At 48.0% G+C, this 16,178-nt stretch overlaps 1 protein-coding gene across 1 annotated transcript in view; it reads right to left on the bottom strand.

Annotated features, from left to right (window-relative positions):
• MTMR3 (myotubularin related protein 3) overlaps window positions 1-16,113 on the bottom strand; it is a 250,652-nt gene extending 234,539 nt beyond the window's left edge. Inside the window, exons 1-4 of the mRNA XM_064367885.1 lie at window positions 15,166-16,113; window positions 14,323-14,403; window positions 11,730-11,860; window positions 9,784-9,901 (exon numbers count right to left, since the gene is read on the bottom strand). The gene's annotated coding sequence lies outside the window, so the exon portion shown is untranslated. The remainder of the gene's footprint in view (window positions 1-9,783; window positions 9,902-11,729; window positions 11,861-14,322; window positions 14,404-15,165) is intronic.
• Between the last annotated feature and the right edge of the window lie 65 nt (window positions 16,114-16,178).

Below are 16,178 nucleotides of genomic sequence, written 5' to 3'. Positions count from 1 at the left end.
GCTATGATCAGGCCATTGTACTCAGCTTGGATGACAAAGCAAGGCCTTGTCTCTAAAAAAAAGGAAAAAAAAAAAAAAGGCAGAAAGGAGGGAGTTAAGCCCACAAGGCAGGTCAGCCCACAGCCCAGTCACTGGTTCAAAGCAGAGCTCTCAGTGTTTGCAGCTTGTTCTCAGGAATCAGGGAATGGACAGCCAGCCCGACTGGAAAGGCCAAGGAAGGGGAGGACAAGTGCATCCATTCACCTATTTACCAAAAATCTAGGTGCCAGGATGTGTGAGAAAGACCCAGATTCTGCCTTCTTGGAATTCACAGTACAAGAGGCATATGGATATTAAATAAGACATTTTGGAAAAATGATTAATAATAATTGTGCTAAGTCCTAATACATGAATGAAGAAATAAGTGAGAAGAGAAACAGGCAAAATCAACAGAAAGAGGCTGGGAGCAAAGAGAATTCCCAGAAGCAAAGGGTGGTCGCAGGGCCAGACAGCCGCTGAGAGAGAAGGAGAGAGAGAGATCAACTAAGCAGAGGCAATGGGGTTCATTGGGGCTCTGCCAGGAAGTGGTGGGGAGACAGCCAGCAGGAAGAAAGAACAGGAGGATCCTTGGAAGGAAATTGGCATTGACAAGGAAGAGGGGGCTCAGAGGTGGGGAGGGGTGTTGGCACCCAAAGCATGTTTATGGGATGACTAAAAGGAGCTGGGGAGGCACCAGGGCTCCAGGGGACCCACCTAGGAGAAGGCCAGTCCCCAGGGAGAGGAAGGGTGGGCTCCTCACCTTTTGGAACCCCAAAGCAGCCTGGCATCTGGTCTTCTCTAAATCTCTGAGTGTGGGGCAGGGGCTTCGACTGTGGCCAGAGCTGTTGCAATTCAGTAGTCAGAACCAGGGTTAAAAATTCATTCTGAGGGCTGGGCGCAGTGGCTCATGCCTGTAATCCCAGCAGTTTGAAAGATGGAGGTGGGTGGATTGCTTGACCCCAGGGGTTCAAGACCAGCTAGGCAACAAGGTGAAACCTCATCTCTACAAAAAATAGAAAAATTAGCTGGTGTGATGGCATGCGCCTATAGCCCTAGCTACTTGGGAGCCTGAGGTAGGAGGATCACTTGAGCCTGGTGGGTAGAAGCTGCAGTGAGCCCTGAGGATGCCACTGCACTCCAACCTGGGCAAGAGAGCAAGACCCTATCTCAAAAAAAAAAATTCATTCCGTCTAGAGGTTGCCCTCTGTGTGTATGGGGTGGCGGGGGGATCCTCAAAAGGAGCAAGACATTCTCACTTCACATCACACTGAAAATTCCCTTCCAATGATCAATAATCAGCAGGAGGATTTCACACAGACTGGCAGAATTCAGAACATCTTAAAGGGCATTTAGTTCATATTTTCTCAACCTATTTCAACCCCCAACCAGCCCCAATCTCAGACTCTGGAATTCCAGACATTCCCTCCTCCCCTGGGGGAAGGGAGCTTTATCCTGCTTAAGACTTTGCTGGGGCCGGCGCAGTAGCTCACGCCTGTAATCCCAGCACTCTGGGAGGCCAAGACAGGTGGATCACTTGAGGTCAGGAGTTGGGAGACCAGCCTGGCCAACATGGTGAAACCACGTCTCTACTAAAAATACAAAAATTAGCCGGGCGTGGTGGCACACATCCGTAGTTTCCAGCTACTTGGGAGGCTGAGGCACAAGAATTGCTTGAAACTGGGAGGCGGAGGTTGCGGTGAGCCAAGATCAAACCACTGCACTCCAGCCTGGGCAACAGAGTGAAATTCTGTCTCAAAAAAAAAAAAAAAATTCTTTGCTGAGTTTCTGTGCATCTCTCCCAGCCATGGAGGTTTCTTCCAGCTTTACTTACTGTGGTCTGAATTACAAAAATGACAGGTACTTAATTCTAGTTTTCCAAATATGAAATTATGACGGTGGCACTGCATCTTCTAGCTACAGGAGTCCAGTCTCAGCACTCTGACATGTCTCCTAAGTGCTCTGCCATCCCCAGGAGGTAATCACGGTTTTTACCTCCTTAAAGTGATTTTACCCAGAAGAGCCAGGTGGAAAAGGGGCCCTGAGTGGGACAAGCACCAGTGATTCCTATAAAGTTAGGAATTTCTCTTTCTTATATTATTTTATTTTATTATTATTTTTAATAATAGAGACGGGGTTTCACCATGTTGCCCAGGCTGGTTTTGAACTCCCGGGTTCAAGTGATCCTCCTACCTTGGCCTCCCAAAGTGCTAGGATTACAGGTATAAGCCACTGTGTCCAGCCAAGTTAGGAGTTTTCTTTGAAGAGTTTACAGGTAGGCCTCCCCTCATCTCCCATCTCATGGGCTGATCTGCATCCTCAATGTTCTTTCACACCAGACTCCAGACTTCAACATACGTGTCCTTTTTACTGTTCACTTCATAAACATGGCCTAGGGTAGTGAAAAGAGCACTGGATTAAAATTTAGGAGGCGGCAGGGTGCAGTGGCTCACACCTGTAATGCCAGCACTTTGGGAGGCTGAGCCGAGCAGATCATGAGGTTAGGAGTTCAAGACCAGACTGGCCAACATAGTGAAACCCCATCTCTACTAAAAAATACAAAAATTAGCTGGGCATGGTGGCTCGTGCCTATAATCCCAGCTACCTGGGAGGCTGAGGTAGGAGAATTGCTTGAACTGGGACCAGGGAGGCGGAGGTTACAGTGAGCCAAGATCGCGCCACTGCACTCCAGCCTGGGGTACAGAGCGAGACTCCATCTCAAAAAAAAAAAACAAACTTAGGAGGCTAGGGTCTGGCCCTAGATCTTAAGGAGCTGTGTGACCTGGGGTCATTCAGTCACTTGGCCTCTCTGGGCTTTGGGTTCTTCCTTTGAGAAATGGGGGAGGCCGGGCACAGTGGCTCACACCTATAATCCTAGCACTTTGGGATGCTGAGGCGGGAGGATCACTTGAGGTCAGGAGTTCCAGACCAGTCTGGCCAACATGGTGAAACCCTGTCTCTACTAAAAATACAAAACTTAGCTAGGCATAGTGGTACGTACTTGTAATTCCAGCTAATCAGGAGGCTGAGGCAGGAGAATTGCTTGAATCACAAGGCAGAAGGTTGCAGTGATCGGAGATTGCATGACTGCACTCCAGCCTAAGTGACAGAGCGAGACTCATTCTCAAAAAAGAAGAAGAAAAAAAATGGAAATGGGGGATAAGAATTGTCCTTTGCCCTCTTGTCTGATGGGCACAGATAATTTTGAGGACCGGACAAGATCAGAATGGGGAAGGCACTGTGAAAGCAGTGTACCCTGTTCAAATGGGAGCAATGGAAACTCCTGTGGCAGGCAGGCAGCCCTGTCTACCCTGCATTTGGAACCATTTCCACCTCCTCTCCCTTCTTTTTTTTTTTTTAAATGAGATGGAGTGTATCGCTCTGTCGCCCAAGTTGGAGTACAGTGGCACTATCTTGGCTCACTGAAACTTCTGCCTCCCGGGTTCAAGCAATTCTCCTGCTTCAGCCTTCCGAGTAGCTGGGATTACAGGCACATACCACTACGCCCAGTATTTTTAGTAGAGATAGGGTTTCACCATGTTGGCCAAGCTGCTCTTGAACTCCTGACCTCAGGTGATCCACTGGCCTCAGCCCTCAAAGCGCTGGGATTACAGGCATGAGCCACCGCACCTGGCCATCTCCCTTCTTTTAACCACCCTGCCAGAAACCCCTTTGCATAAATCACCTGCTATTTCCAGGGGGGCATAGTCCCAAGCATGGAATTCTGGGGTCCTAGGGCCATGAACAGTTATAGAGCTGCCTGTCTCTCTGGGTTTTGGCTGGTAGTTCTTGCTGGCAGGACAGAATCAGGGGTTGCTTGAACTCCAAGGCTTTTACCTCCATGGGTGAGTTCTGTCATGAAACAGCCTCTCCCCAGGCCCTTGTCTCTAGGGAAGCCTGGGAACTGCACATCTGAGAGCCCTTTGAATGGGACTTTGTTTAGAAGAAAGTGAAGCTACTGCCCCCTTCACTCTGATGGGCTCCCCAGGTGCCATGTGACAGAGCCAATGGGCAGAACCCAGCCTTCAGGATCAGAGGCCTTGCCACAGGACAGTGACAGAGGAGGACCAGCTCGATGACTGTCAAAGAGGAGGTGGCCTGTCACACCTGGAAAACCACACTCCCCTGCTTGAGAGGGGCCTACACAGAAAGGCGTTGGTCTCTCCAGAGTGTTAATTCAGAGTAAGACGTGATGGCCAGACCGGACCTTTTCCTTGGGGGACCAGGATCCTCTAAATGGCTGGTGGCTTAATTTTGCTTTTGTCATTCAGAGCAGGGGCTGGGCTCTGAAGTCAGAACTGAGCTGGGCTCAGAAACTCCCTGGCTCTCAGCAAGGTGGCCTCACCTTTTGGAGCCACAGTTGTCTTAGCAATAAACTGGAGATGTTGGCAGGGTGGCTGGGATAAGATGTGTACAGTCCCGGCCTGCCGTAAGACAGGCTAGTGAACTCGCAGGGACTTGCCCACAGGGACTGGGCTGGGAGAGGAATGGCAGGTACTTCCTGCAAATGCTCCAGCTGGCTTTCTGTGCACCCCACCCCAACTCTCTTGGCACAGCTGCCCTAATTTATCCTGGGCCATGTCTCAGAAGTCTTCGGACTCTGGAAGGCCTGGACACACAAGCTGGACAAAGAAGACAGGCCTGGTAAGTATGCAGTGGATGTGCTGGGAACCTAGAAGCGGTGCTCCACACAGCCTTGCTGGACTGGAAATTACCCTTGCTGAATCCTTGAAACGAAGCCAGGAAATAGGGTGATTAAAAACCTCCTTTAAGCCAGGCGCGGTGGCTCACGCCTGTAATCCCAGCACTTTGGGAGGCCGAGGCAGGTGGATCACGAGGTCAAGAGATCGAGACTATCTTGGTCAACATGGTGAAACCCCGTCTCTACCAAAAATACAAAAAATTAGCTGGGCATGGTGGCGCATGCCTGTAATTCCAGCTACTCAGGAGGCTGAGGCAGGAGAATTGCCTGAACCCAGGAGGCGGAGGTTGCGGTGAGCCGAGATCGCGCCATTGCACTCCAGTCTGGGTAACAAGAGCGAAACTCCGTCTCAAAAAAAAAAAAAAAAAAAAAAAAACCTCCTTTAGAAGTTCAGGTCGGGCACAGTGGCTCACGCCTGTAATCCCAGCACTTTGGGAGGCCAAGGCAGGCAGATCACCTGAGATCAGGAGTTCGAGACCGGCCTGGCCAACATGGCGAAACCCTGTCTCTACTAAAAATACAAAAATTAGCCAGGCATGGTGCTGTGCGCCTACAGTCCCAGCTACTCGGGAGGCTGAGGCTGGAGAATCGCTTGAACCCAGGAGGCGGAGGTTGCAGTGAGCCGATATCATGCCACTGCACTTGAGCCTGGGCGACAGAGCAAGACTCTGTCTCAAAAACAAACAAAAAACGGAAATTCAGTCGCTTGTGGCTGCAAAGTGGCTGGGTCAGAATTCAAACCCAGGTTTGTGGCTTCTAAAGTCTATACTCTCAGACCCTATAGGCTTTCCTTCCCTATAGCTTGGCACTTGAACTGGAAGCCATAATATTCCACATGTGGTAAGCTCAGCATGAAAAAGAGGGCCTATCACCTCCTTTGTTCTAAATACCATGCTTTTGCTGATATAGCCTGTCATTCAAGTCATTCTGTTGGCGGAGGGGCAGGGGAAAGAGAAGAGAGTGGGAAGCTGGGCAGGACATTTTCCCCCAGTCGCTGCTCTGCCATAGTCTCTCCTGTCTGCCAGTGGAGGGAAAGGATTCCCTGCAGAGGGCCCAATTGAAGGAGATGTTGGAAAAACTTGGTGAACTAAGGAGATCAGGCATTGCCTGGAGTTGCAGCCCCAGGGTGGGAAGTGGCCCTCCCTGTTGGGGACCTGCACAGAAGGAGACAGAAGTCTGCTCAGACAGCAGGGATGGAGGGAACTGAGAGGACTCCGTTCTCTGTGAAAGGTGTTGGGGAGAGATAAGGTATGCCCGAGGAAGATACAAGGTTACTGGGGCTTAAAATAGTGTTGGAGATGTGGAAAATGAGATTGCCAAGGGGCAAAAAGGAGAACACCAGAAAGCCATCAGGCCTCAGAGGGAGGGAAGGGATGCCAAGAACACGAATTTAAAGCAGCTGGGACAACGAGGGGGCGGCACTTGGCTGATTCAGCTGTACAGTTAGCCCCAAAGCTCTCAGCCTGCATTTTTATGGATGAAATATGCTAATTAGGCACAGGTCCCTGAAGACTGAGGAGCTCCATTCATTTACTCTCCGTAGGAACATAACAAAATTACCCCTCCTGGCCGGGTGCGGTGGCTCACACCTATAATCCCAGCACTGGGAGACCAAGGTGGGCAGATCATGAGGTCAGGAGTTCAAGACCAGCCTGGTCATCATGGCAAAACCCTGTCTCTACTAAAGATACAAAAAAAAAATTAGCCAGGTGTGGGGGTGCACACCTGTAATCCCAGCTACTCAGGAGGCTGAGGCAGGAAAAACTCAGGCATGTCCTGCTTTCTTATCCATGCCCAGGCACAAGGTGATAGAGCAAAGGGAAGCCCAGCAAGGACCCTATTTGGTAGATTTGTGAAGTAAGATTTGAGGTAGCCTGGGTCTTACACATCAGGCTAGGGAATATGAACTTGATCTTGTTACAAGTAGTGAGGAGCCATTGAAGGTGTTTGAGCAGGGGCATCACTCTGGCCTTACAAGAGTGCAATGGAAAAGAAGGGTTCCAGAACAGTCAGGGAAGGTTCTGGGCAAAAGTTTTTTGTTTTGTTTTGTTTTTTTGAGACAGGGTGTCACTCTGCCACCCAGGCTGGAGAGCAGTGGTGTGATCTTAGTTCACTGCAACCTCCACCTCCTAGGCTCTAGCAATCCTCCCACCTCAGCTTCCTGAGTAGCTGGGACTACAGGCGTGTACCACCACACCCAGCTAATTTTTGTATTTTTTGCAGAGATGGTGTTCCGCCGTGTTTCCCAGGCTGATCTCGAACTCCTGAACTCAAGCAACGTTGCCACCTCAGCCTCCCAAAGTGCTGGGATTACAGTTGTGAGCCACTGTGCCCGGCCTAGGCAGAAGTTTCAAAATGAGGATAGGCCAGGAGCAGCAAGAAGGTGGTCAGCACCAAGCAGCTGCCAGCCAGCACTTTCACTACGCTACATCATTGCCCTGTCCTTGATGCCAGCTGGAGTCTGCCCTTGGCATTCGGTCTGTATATAAATCCAAGCATATCAGGCCAAGTCGCCAAAGAAAAGAGAAAAATTATTTCTTTTTTTTTTTTTTAAGACTGAGTCTCACTCTGTCGCCCAGGCTGGAGTGCAGTGGCGCAATCTCGGCTCACTGTAACCTCCGCCTCCCAGGTTCAAGCAATTCTCCCACCTCAGCCTCCTGAGTAGCTGGGACTATAGGCGTGCGCCACCATACCCGGCTAATTTTTGTATTTTTAGTAGAGACGGGGTTTCACTGTGTTAGCCAGGATGGTCTTGATCTCCTGACCTCATGATCCGCTAGCCTCAGCCTCCCAAAGTGCTGGGATTACAGGCGTGAGCCACTGCGCACAGCTGATTTCTTTTTTTACATGGCACAGAATAATAAATATGAGCATAGCCAATGGTCCTGCATTTGGATCTCTGCTCTACTCTCAGTAGCTGTGTTACCCTGGGCAAGACACTTAACCACTCTGAGCCTCATTTTCCACCTTGGAATGAGGATCCAGTGACACAGGGTGCATGTGTAGCACCTGGCCCAGCCCTGCCCCTGGGTGAGTGTCCAGAGAAGGCACTATTTTTGTGTGTGATCTTCAGTGTGTGCTGGTTGACTGCCTGCCCCACACAGTACAAAGTGTTCGTCCTTTGCTATCACTCAAGCAGCCGCCACAACCTCCGTCTTGCGCAAGGAATTTGTATTCTCTCCAACTTTGCACATTGCTCAGGCATTTTAAATTCATTGATTTCTGTCCTTTCCCCAGAAGACTTCAAACTCATTTGTAGGACGGTCCTTGTTCCTTGTTTTTGGAAGGGATGACTGAGTCACAGGGATGGAATCTATTTCTTTTTAATAACGTACATTGCTTTCCCCCCTTAGTACAAAAGCAGTAACATGCTCAGTGTGGCTCACACAAATAAACAAAGGAAAACGACCGATAATCCTACCATGTGGAAATAATCGCTGTTAGGATTTTAGTTCTTATCCTTCCAGCATTTTTTTTTTTAGAAAAGGAATACATACAATGGTTTTCCACAAACAGGGGATTGTACTACACATGCTATTATCACCATTTATTCAGGTAATGAGAAACTGTGAATATCTATTTCTCCTCTGTATCATACTGAATAACTTACTTGTCTTCTATTATACCATGCTTTAGTCAGGCAATTCCCTGTTGTTGGACATTTAGGTTGTTTCTAATTATTTGCTGTTAAGCTACAATGAAGAGTCTCCTAGCTAAATATTTGCCCACAATCATGATTATCTTCTCAGGATAAATTCTTAGAAACAGAATTGCTGGGTCAAGTTTTTTGACTGATGTTGTTGAATGGGTCTTCCCACCAGCAGGGTTTGAAACAATCATTTCCCATATCTTGGCTCATGCCGGATATTACAATAATTAAAGAAAAAAACTTTATGAATTTAATAAGTAAAAGGATGTCCAGTGGTTTTTATTTTGCCAATCTGTTCTTGTAGATTGGCAAAATAAAAGTCCCAAGAAGCAGATGCAGGTATAAAATGGGCCTGAGAAAGATGCAGAGTGGGGAGGGGTGTCTGGTGGGAACCCAGATTCCTTTCAGTATGAAGGATTTACCACCCCAGGTGCTGGAAGTGCTGTTGGTCTCTTCAGGGATTGGCCAGGCTGAAGAGAACTGCTCTGCCCTGTCTGCCTGCTTCCTGAGCAGTAGCCTCCAGTGAATTATCAAAAAAGACTATAACTTGGGTGCAGTGGCTCATGCCTGTAATCCCAGCACTTTGGGAGGCCAAGGCAGGCAGATCGCTTGAGTCTAGGAGTTCAAGACCAGCCTGGGCAACATGGCTGAAGTCTGCCCTTGGCATTCGGTCTGTATATTCCAAGCATATCAGTCCAAGGCCCCAAAGAAAAGAGAAAAATTATTTTTTTTTTAACATGGCACAGAGTAATAAATATGAGCATAGTCAATGGTCCTGCATTTGGATCTCTGCTTTACTCTTACTGTGTTACCCTGGGCAAGACGCTTAACCTCTCTGAGAACATTTTTCTTAGAAAAAAAAAAAAAAAGAAAAAGAGGCTATAAACGGCCTGGTCACCTAGATTAGGACAGTTCTGAATGGCCATCCTTCAGAATGCACCAGAGTCAGTGGAAGACTTTGCTGAAACCGCATCTACAGCCAGGCACGGTGGCTCACGCATGTAATCCCAGTACTTTGGGAGTCCGAGGTGAGCGAATCACAAGGTCAGATGTTCGAGACCAGCCTGGCTAACATAGCGAAACCCCATCTCTACTAAAAATACAAAAATTAGCCAGGCATGGTGGCACACGCCTGTAGTTCCAGCTACTCAGGAGGCTGAGGCGGAGGCAGAGGTTGCCATGAGCCGAGACCACGTCATTGCACTCCAGCCTGGGTGACAAAGTGAGACTGCATCTCAAAAAAAAAAAGAAAGAAAAAAGAAAAGAAAGGAAAGAAACTGCATTTACATCTTGGTCTGACTTTTTTTTTTTGAGACGGCATCTACATCAGGCCGAGTCAAGCAGGTTGCCTGGGCTATGTGGTGAAACCCTATCTCTACTAAAATACAAAAAAGTAGCTGGACGTGGTGGCACATACCTGTAATCCCAGCTACTCAGGAGGCTGAGGCATGAAAATCACTTGAACCTGGGAGGTGGAAGTTGCAGTGAGCCAAGATAGTACCACTGCACTTCAGCCTGGGAGGCAGAGTGAAACCCTGTCTCAAAAAAAAAAAAAAAAAAAGAAAGAAAAGACAAAGAGCATGTAACGTTATTCTCCAAACCGGAGTCACTCTCCATAAAGTATCAGTTTGATTTTCTTCATTGCCCTAACATGAGCTGAAATTCTTTTTTTTCTACTTTTTTTAGAGACAGGGTCCATGTTGCCCAGGCTAGTCTCTAACTCCTAGGCTCAAGCGATCTTCCTGCCTTGGCCTCCCAAAGTGTTGGGATTACAGGTGTGAGCCACTGCACCCAGCCTAAGAGATATTTTTGAACACAAGAGAGAAGCTAGAGAGATGAAATTAACTCCAATACTCTTAGCCCAGAGAGTGGTCCTGCTTGCTCAGAGTTATGTAGGATGGGAGACTTTCTGGAACTCACTTTCCAAGGTACACAAGTATTTAGCTTTTCCTAACACCTGTGCTGGGGACCAGGTGGGAAGCCCCTGGGGCTTTCTGACTGTAAAGACTGTCCCAGCGCTTGCCTCCGAGAAATGCCTCAGGCTAAGCTTGGGAGGGAGGAGAACTTTTTTCTAGTTATAAACAGCTTCTTTGAGCTGATTGGAGGAGGATGTTAATCCTAGCTCTCCCCACCTGCATGGCAGACCTGTCCAGGGAGCTCTGGGGGGAATCAGCTCTCTTTGGCAGTACCCAGGGTGGCCAGAAACAAGTCCTCATCGGCATCTGAGGAAGGAGTCCTGAGCCACCAAGCAGAAGGGTTCCAGGCCTGGAGCCAGAGCTGGTAGCTCATGTTGCTTAGATTTCTGTATTCACTGTCTCTCTGGGAAACCCCCTTTTAATTTATGTACCCCACATTGTAAAAGTAATACACGATTGATGCAGAAAACTTAGAAATCTGAGAAAATATAATGGCAAAGAAAAATAACAGTGGGGTACAGTGACTCATGCTTGTAATCCTAGCACTTTGGGAGCAAGGTGTAAGGATCACTTGAGGCAGGAGTTCAAGACCAGCCTTGGCAACATAGTAAGACCCCATCTCTTAAAAAAAAAATAGGGGCCGGGCGTGGTGGCTCACACCTGTAATCCCAGCACTTTGGGAGGTTGAGGCAGGTGGATCACAAGGTCAGGAGTTCGAGACCTGCCTGACCAACATGGTGAAACCCCATGTCTACTAAAAAGATACAAAAATTAGCTGGGTGTGGTGGTACGCACCTGTAATCCCAGCTATTCAGGAGGCTGAGGCAGGAGAATTGCTTGAACCCAGGAGGTGGAGGTTGCAGTGAGCCAAGATTGCGCCACTGCACTCCAGCCTGGGCGACAGAGTGAGACTCCATCTCTAAATAAATAAAATAAAATAAATAAATAAATAAAATAGGCCAGCCAGGCATGGTGGCTCATGCCTGTAATCCCAGAACTTTGGGAGGCCAAGGCAGGTGGATCACGAGGTCAGACATTAGAGACCAGCCTGACTAACATAGTGAAACCCCATCTCTACCAAAAATACAGATGAGCCAGGCATGGTGGTGCGTGCCTGTAGTCCCAGCTACTTGGGAGGCTGAGACGGGAGAATCACTTGAACCCGGGGGGGTGGAGATTGTGGTGAGCTGAGATTTCGCCATTGGACTCCAGCCTGGGCGACTGAGTGAGACTCCATTTCAAAAAAAAAAAAAAAGTATCTGGGCGTGGTGGTGGGTGCCTATAATCCCAGCTACTTAGGAGGCTAAAACAGAAGAATCACTTGAACCCAGGAAGCGCACAGGTTGCAGTAGGCCAAGATCGTGCCACTGTACTCCAGCCAGGGTAACAGAACAAGACTGTTTTTTATTCTTATTTTTTTAAAAAAAAGCAATCATGGTAAACATACCTGTAGTTCCAGCTACTTAGGAAGCTGAGGTGGGAGAATAACTTGAGCCCTGGAGTTTGGAGTTTAAGGCTGCAAGGAGCTGTGATTGCACCACTGTACTCCTGCCTAGGCAACAGAGTGAGAACCTGTCTCTAAGAAAAGAAAAATAAACAATGACTCACTCAGCAGTTAACCACTGTTAATAGTCTGGTGCGAAACAAAGCAGCATATTTAAGAAACCCTGTTTCATTTCTGTTTGAACCTCTGGCTTTGTGATGAAATGCAGCTCTCAGGAAGAATCCCTGAAGACAGGACAGGATAGAGTACGTACCCCCAACATCTCTTGCTTATTAGACTCCTTAAAAGATAAATGACTCGGCCGGGCACTGTGGCTCACGCCTGTAATCCTAGCACTTTGGGAGGCCGAGGTGGGTGGTTCACCTGAGGTCAGGAGTTCAAGACCAGACTGGCCATCATGGTGAAATCCCATCTTTTAAAAACAAAAAAACAAAAAAGATAAATTGCTCTAGGCTGGGTGCAGTGGCTCACCCTGTAATCCCAGCACTTTGGGAGGCCAAGCTAGGCAGATTGCTTGAGGTGAGGAGTTTGAGACCAGCCTGGACAACATGACGAAACCCCATCTCTACTAAAAATATAAAATTAGCTTAGTGTGGTGGCGGGTGTCTGTAGTCCCAGCTACTCGGGAGGCTGAGGAAGAACTGCAGGAACCCAGGAGGTGGAGGTTGCAGTGAGCCGAGATCACGCTACTGCACTCCAGCCTGGGCAACAGAGTAAGACTGGGCACAGTGACTCATGCCTGTAATCTCAGCACTTGAGGAGGCTAAGGCAGGAGGATCACTTGAAGCCAGGAGTTCAAAACCAGCCTGGTCAACATTGCAAGACCCCATCTCTACAAAAGAAAATTTTCAAAATTAGCTAGGTGTGGTGGCAGGCAACTGTAGTCCCATCTACTGGAGAGGCTAGGCAGGAAGATCCTTTGAGCCCAGGAGTTGAAGGCTGCAATGAGCCATGATTGCACCATTGCACTTCGGCCTGGGCAACAGAGTGAGACCCTGTTTCAAAAAGAAAAGACTTCTTAATAAAACTAATTTTAATTATTTATGCCTTTTTTGTTTGTTTTGAGATGGAGTCTGGCTCTGTCACCCAGGCAGGAGTGCAGTGGTGTGATCTAGGCTCACTGCAACCTCTGCCTCCTGGATTCAAGCAGTCCTCCCACCTCAGCCCCCTGAGTAGTTGAGACCACAGGCGCATGCCACCACACCCAGCCTGGGTGACAGAGTGAGACCCTTGTCTACAACAAATAGGAAAAATTAGCCAGGTGTGGTGGCACGTGCTGGTTGAGTTGAGTGTGGGAATGTGGCCCACCTGAGGTAGGTGATCTACAAGCACACTCTGACCTTGCGGCCGTAAGCTTGTCCTCATGTACTGAAGAATAACAGAATAACTGCAAGAATGTTCCCGGCTTTATTGTTTTGTTTTGTTTTTCAGGCAGAGCCTTGCTCTGTCACCCAGGGCAGAGTGCAGTGGCATGATCTCAGCTCACTGCAACCTCCGCCTCCTGGGTTCAAGCGATTCTCCTGCCTCAGCCTCCCAAATAGCTGAGACTACAAGCATGTGCCATAATGCCTGGCTCATTTTTGTATTTTTAGTAGAGACGGGGTTTTACCATGTTGGCCAGGCTGGTCTGGAACTCCTGACCTCAAGTGAGCCACCTGCCTTGGCCTCCCAAAGTGCTGGGATTATAGGCGTGAGCCACTACGCCCATCCCCTGCTTTAGTGTTGCCCTCAAATCATTGGGAACAGTTTAACGTAAGTGACAATCTTCAACCCCGGAGTCATTCTCTATGTGATGCTGAAATCAGGCATAAAAGTCTGAGACCAGGCATGTTGCCTCATGCCTACAATCCTAGTGTTTTGAAAGGCCAAGGAGGGAGGATCACTGGAGGCCGAGAGTTTAAGACCCTCCTGGGTAATAGCAAGGCCACATCTCTATAAAAATTTAGCCAGGTACAATACCACATACCTGTAGTGCCAGCAACTCAGAAGGCCGAGGCAGGAGGAGCCCAGGAGTTCAAGGCTACAGTGAGCTATGATGGCATCTCGAAAACAAAAGTCTTAGAATAGCCTCTGCTTTGGTTCAGGTCTTCTTAAAACTAACTTTAATTCTTTATGTGTTTTTGTTTGTTTGATTTGTTTCACTCTGTCGCCCAGGCTGGAGTGCAGTGGCATAATCTCAGCTCACTGCAACCTCTTCCTCCCAGGTTAAAGTGATTCTCCTGCCTCAGCCTCCTGATTAGCTGGGATTACAGGTGCACACCACCATGCCCAGCTAATTTTTGTATTTTTAGTAGAGATGGGTTTCGTCATGTTGCCCAGGCTGGTCTCGAACTCTTGACCTCAAGTGATCCACCTGCCTTGGCCTCCCAAAGTGTTGAGATTACAGGCATGAACCACCTGGCCTGGTTAGGTCTTGATTTGACCCCCAGGGCTGTACTATCTTTGGCATGTCATAATTTTTCTAGGCTTCAACTTCATCTTCACAAAGATATGCCTCTGGTAGGAAAAACTGGGCAATTTCTAGGGTCTCTCCTACCTCTCCATCGGTTTCCTGACCTGAATCTTCCTCCATCAGAGTAGATTCTGGATAATCCAGCTCTGGCTGAATCACATCACGCTGTAGGTGAAAGAAGGCAGGTGGGTGAGTCATTTACCTTACCAGGCCAGGCAGCTTCCCCAGCTACAAAACAGAGTTGCTCTATGCCTGCTCAGGGCTTCCCAATGCTCTCCTCTGCCACTCCCAGCCAGGTGGCACAGTCTCCAGTCACAGAGCAAGGTCTCTCACAGGAGCCAGGCCTCAGCCTCCCAGCTAGCCTCTCTGCTTTCATTCCCACCCACTTCCAATCTCATTGTCCCACAGTTGCCAAGGTAAGGTTTTTATACAACAGAGCTTGTTGCTGGGGTTATGGGTGTGAGCCACCAGCCCGGCCAAAAATTTTTTTTAGAGACAGGGTCTCACTCACTTGCAGGCAGGAGTGCAGTGGTAGAATCATAACTCACCGTAACCTTAACTTCTGGGTTCAAGTGATCCTCCCACCTCAGCCTCCCAAGTAGTTGGGATTACAGACTTGTGTCACCATGCTAATTTTAAAACTTTTTGTAGCGGCAGGGTGTCTCACTATATTGCTTAGGCTAATCTCAAACTGTTTGCTTCAAGCAATCCTCCCACCTCAGCCTCCTCAAGTGCTGGAATTATAGGCCTGCAACTCCTTTAATACTCCCAAAAACCCCATGCAGTATGTTTTACTATCACCATTTTACAGATAAGGAAACCAGACTCCAGCAAGGTCAAGTGCCTTGCCATTGTGTATGAGTCCATTTTCACGCTGCTGATAAAGACTGAGTCATTTATAAAGAAAAAGAGGTTTAATGAACTCACAGTACCACGTGGCTGAGGACGTCTCACAATCATGGTGCGAGGCGAAAAGCACATCTTACATGGCAGCAGGCAAGAATCAGAGCCAAGCAAAAGAGGAACCCCTTATAAAATCATCAGATCTTGTGAGACTTATTCACTACCTTCAAAATTTAAAAAAAAGAAAAAAATAAATCAAGGACTGGAGACTTCAAAATTAAAAAAAAAAAAAAAAAGAAAGAAAGAAAAGAGACTTATTCACTACTACGAGAACAGTATGGGGGAGACTGCTCCCATGATTCAATTATCTCCCATCAGGTCCCTCCTGCAACACATGGGAACTAAGGGAACTACAATTCAAAATGAGATTTGGGTGGGGACACAGCCAAACCATATTACCCTAGTTCCCATAGCTAGAATTGGTGGAGTCAGGATTCAAACCAAGAACCCTTATGAACTGAACTCATGAGAGTGGAACTGTGGCAAGAGGCTGTGACCCAGAGAGGTATTATGGCAGCTTACCAAAAGATACTCAGTAAAAGGCAGAAAGACTAGACCAAGCTTGTCCAACCTGTGGTCCCCCAGGCTGCATGCAGCCCAGGATGGCTTTGAATGAGGCCCAAATGCAAATTTGTAAACATGAGATTTATGCACAAACTGTTTTTTTGTTTTAGCTCATCAGCTATTAGTGTTATTTTATGTGTGGCCCAAGACAATTCTTCCAATGTGGCTTAGGGAAGCCAAAAGATTGGATACTCCTGAACTAGACCCCAGGGTGGGGAGTGGCTAAGACCCCAAGCCAGGGTCTTTCCTCCAGCGGAAGCCATAGTGCTTCCCCATGGCCAAGACAGTGAGTGATTTAAGAATGGAATTACTGGCTTAGAAGCCACAGTTTGACTGTAGTATCTCTAACTCTGGCTCCTGTTTTGAAAATCAGAATTCTTTGGTAATGGAAAACTCAAAATAGGAGAGCCTGCCCTTAGGGTATTTGCAGAGGGCTTTGAAGTGGTCTCAAATTACTGATAAGTGAAGATCAG

This window comes from Aotus nancymaae, unplaced genomic scaffold (genome assembly GCF_030222135.1).
Source record: "Aotus nancymaae isolate 86718 unplaced genomic scaffold, 86718_ANA_hifiasm-v0.15.2.pri h1tg000076l, whole genome shotgun sequence".
NCBI classification, from domain to species: domain Eukaryota; kingdom Metazoa; phylum Chordata; class Mammalia; order Primates; family Aotidae; genus Aotus; species Aotus nancymaae.
This window is presented reverse-complemented; position numbering and strand designations above follow the sequence as displayed.